The 3853-nt window shown below is 33.6% G+C and overlaps 1 protein-coding gene across 1 annotated transcript in view; it reads left to right on the forward strand.

Annotated features, from left to right (window-relative positions):
• The window catches only part of LOC107670789 (polypeptide N-acetylgalactosaminyltransferase-like 6), a 227982-nt gene that overhangs the window by 68865 nt on the left and 155264 nt on the right, over window positions 1–3853 (forward strand). The gene's annotated exons all lie outside the window — the stretch shown is intronic.

The raw sequence follows: 3853 nt of genomic DNA on the forward strand, positions 1-3853 counted from the left end.
TCACATTGGTGTTTTTTTTTTTTTTTTTGTGGTTTTTCACCTACATGATCAAATGTTATTTCCACGACTTGTTGGTAGAAAATATATATTTTTTATAAATATTTGTTGGACTTGTCTTGGTAAGGCTAATTTAGCAAGCTTCTCACTGGCAACTATTTATTGTCCACTGAATGCTGAAGAAAAGAGGAAAAAAGAGAGAGAAAAAATGTAATTATGGGCAAAATTATTTACTGAAATTCATGCCACACATGGACAGTTGTAATTTTTGGAAAAACTTATGTGAAAAAAACAATCATTTATTTAATTAATTTTATTATAAATGTATATGTAAATATAACTTGAAGAAATTATAATAGAAATGCATAGCAGAGTGTATTTTTTCACAGTGATAATAATGATTATAAAATTTATTAAAACACACAGAAACTCAGGTCTTCACTCAACGTTCAGTCAAATTTAAAGAAATTATGGCAGAAATATATTACTTTTGCAGGATAGAATGTAATAATCATAATCATAAATATATTAATACATTATTTTGAGGAATATCACAAACATTTGTAATCAATGTTTTAATTTAAACAGCATAATATATTATACATTCATATATAATAAAATATAAATTTAATTTAATATTTTATATATTAAAATGTGTTTCTTTTTAACATAAACTTCTTTTACTATTATTTTGTTGATTTGTATAATATCTATCTATCTATCTATCTATCTATCTGTATGTATGTATGTATGTATGTATGCATCTATGTGTATGTAGATAGATAGACAGATAGACCATATTACTGAGTAAGTCTTTGTCTTTTTAATCTTACTGTTCATGAAAAGTAGAAAGTACTTTCATGAAAAGTAGAAAAGACTTTTGGTAGTGGTATGCAGTAAGATCCATCAGGATCACGTCTTGGCTTGGAAACACATGGATAGCATGCTGGTGAACACTGTAGTGGCCAAATACTCTGTCTTTTGGAACAGCATCCCAGTACCTCACATAATAAATCAGTGAGACCATCCCACCACACAATGCCCCTCTGTACTACAAGACATCTCAGCCAATACCATTCCATCTCACAGCTGGGCACGCATCACTCCTGTAGAGGAGTAACGGGAGAGCACAATAGTGAGTGTGTACTTCGCTCTGGCCTGCTCTGTTCCCATTACAATACTCATGTCCAGCTGAAATGAGCTGCCATTAGACTGAGAGGCATCTTGCATTGTTTGGCTTATGATGATAAACAAGAGTTTTTTTTTTAATAACAGATTTGTTGTCTGTGTTGGCATGTTCCTATATTGTAATACAGTGTTGTTAATCTATGTAAGGCCAGTTGGCATGGATACTGTACATCTGCAGGGTTCAGTGTGTGTGTGTGTGTGTGTGTGTGTGTGTGTGTATAAGAGACAAACTCAGCTATGCTAATCAACGCAAGCTTATTGGTCATTACTTGTTGATGATGAGCTCATATGAGACACAGATTCCCTCAACAAATTTTTGACCTAGAGCAAGAGTAGCAATGGACTCTCAAAGCACAGAAAATGTCAGGCTTCTGGCATCCTGTTGCAGTCGTTTGAAAGCAGATCCTTCATTGAAAAAAAGTGCAAAATCTCTTGTGTATCCGCCCGGTGCTTTTATGAGTCATTTATGTGGTTTAAAGAGTAATTTTTATTATTATTTTTTTTTGCCAGACGTGTCGCTTATTTTCTATAACAAACATTTGCTGGTTTCCTCAGACCTCTAGCAATGAGAGGCAATTTAATTGCCAGTATACAGGAAAAAAATGAATTTGCTTTCCAGTACTTCAAAAATGATTTGGTAGTTACATTTCACTCAGACTAAAGATTAACCAATAATGTCCAAGTGCATTTCAGAAGAAATCTTCCTGTCAGTAGCGTCACCGGTCCCTCTAGCTGCACTCTCTCTACATAAACACACAGAAGGTTGTGTACAGCTGGTGGCCTTTTTGTCTGGACAGTCGCTTTTGAAAATGTCCAGTACCATCCATCACAACAGCAAAAAAAACAAGTGAGATCTAATTAGCATAGAGCAGAGGACAGTCCAGAATGACTGACAAAGAGCCACACTTCTGCCACTCGTAATCACTGGCTCTAAACAAAACCAGACATGAAGTGGGCGGAAGTTATTGATTCCCCCCATCTTGTATTCTCTTTAGCAGCATGATATCCATTAGCAGTGTTTCCCCTAGGTTTACGGCTTTTTTTCTGGACTCCTTTTTAATGGTTAAATTAAATTGTATTAATCAAAAAACATGTTAATCGCTAATTAATTAAAATCATGAAACTTAAACAATTTAACATCAATTTAACATGTTTAGGGCCCTATGAAATGTTACATTTTTTCCAACCTTGTGTTTTATTGTTACCAAATTCTGTATATTAACATGTCGAATTATTTGAAAGCATAAAAACAAGTTTCATTTATTCTTACAATAGCCTTATTATTTTTTTTCTTTATAAATTCTGTGTGGTGCATTTACATTTTTTAAGGCATAAAACTTTCTCTTTTGAAAATCTTTTAATTAATGAAAATTAAACATTTTATTTTTGGAAAATAAAGGGGATTTAATATTACAATTAAAACATTGAAGAAATAGTGTATGATTATTCCTTAAAAATAAGGTTTTAATAATTTTAGTAGTAGTAGTAGCCTATTATGTACATTCTACTGAACAATAGTAATATATTTCTGCCGCAATGTCTTCAAGTTAAATCGAACTTTTATTTTGACGGGTTGCTGGGAATACCTTTACATTCCTGTGTTTATATGATATGAGGATAGTTTTACTCAAATGAAACGGTCGAATGCTCATGAAGTGACTCTCAGAGCAGTTCTGGAGAGGTCCATGTATTTATGTCCTCATTAGTGAGACGTAGTGATGGGAAGTTCGGTTCTTTTCCGCGAACCGGTTCTTTCGGACAGTTCGATTCAATAACGGCAGAAGTTAATATCACCGGAAGCGTCACGCACACTTCAGTACGAGTAGTAAACAAAACCGTGTGTCTGCGCCATTCATTAACACACAGAATTCATATTTAAATAGTTGTTTTACGGCTTAATATTTACAAATACTAGTGGGAGTGGGAGTGGGAGTGTGCTCACTTGTGTGTGCGCATCGGGGCGGAACTCCACTGTGCGCGATACAGAGAGTGCGACCATGTAACGTAGAGACAGAAATGACATGCCGTCGTGTAAATAAATAACATAAGGCTATTTAGTTTGTTTAATAAAAGAGCAAGGAATAGACCTGTTCTATAGGAAAGGTAACTTTAAATGACTTCTGTTGTGATCTGGTGATACAGAGAAAATAAAATTAACGTGACCTTCAAGGGGGGCGGGGTTCACTCCGAGCAGAATCAATATTTTAACGTTTCTGTTCTTAAGTTCCTCTGTATTATTACCGTTCCGAAACCGGTTCGAGAGGAAAAAATACCGGTTAATAACATTATTTTTTAAAATTCCTTTGCCTATAATAATAATAATAATAATAATAAAGTACCGCGTTTTCTTTACTCAAAAAAGAAAAGAAAAAAAAACAGGAAGAGATCTGGTATCTTAATTTTTAACATCGCATTTTAATAATACATTCAGAAATAATGTAGGCTAAAATGCCGGTTTACAAAGCAAAATGTTTACAAACATTGTAAACACAGTTGTTAGTTTCTCTCCACAATAAATCCTCTAAAGTTAAAGGGGTCATATGATGCTATTTTAAATATCATTATTTTGATGGTTGACTCTTAACTTTTATAAATCATATCTCTTTGGATTTGAGACTTTAGTCTTTGCAACTTTACAGATCTTCTTTATGCACCAAGAGCTTGTAAC

This window comes from Sinocyclocheilus anshuiensis, unplaced genomic scaffold (genome assembly GCF_001515605.1).
Source record: "Sinocyclocheilus anshuiensis isolate Anshui unplaced genomic scaffold, SAMN03320099.WGS_v1.1 scaffold145, whole genome shotgun sequence".
Lineage (NCBI taxonomy): Eukaryota > Metazoa > Chordata > Actinopteri > Cypriniformes > Cyprinidae > Sinocyclocheilus > Sinocyclocheilus anshuiensis.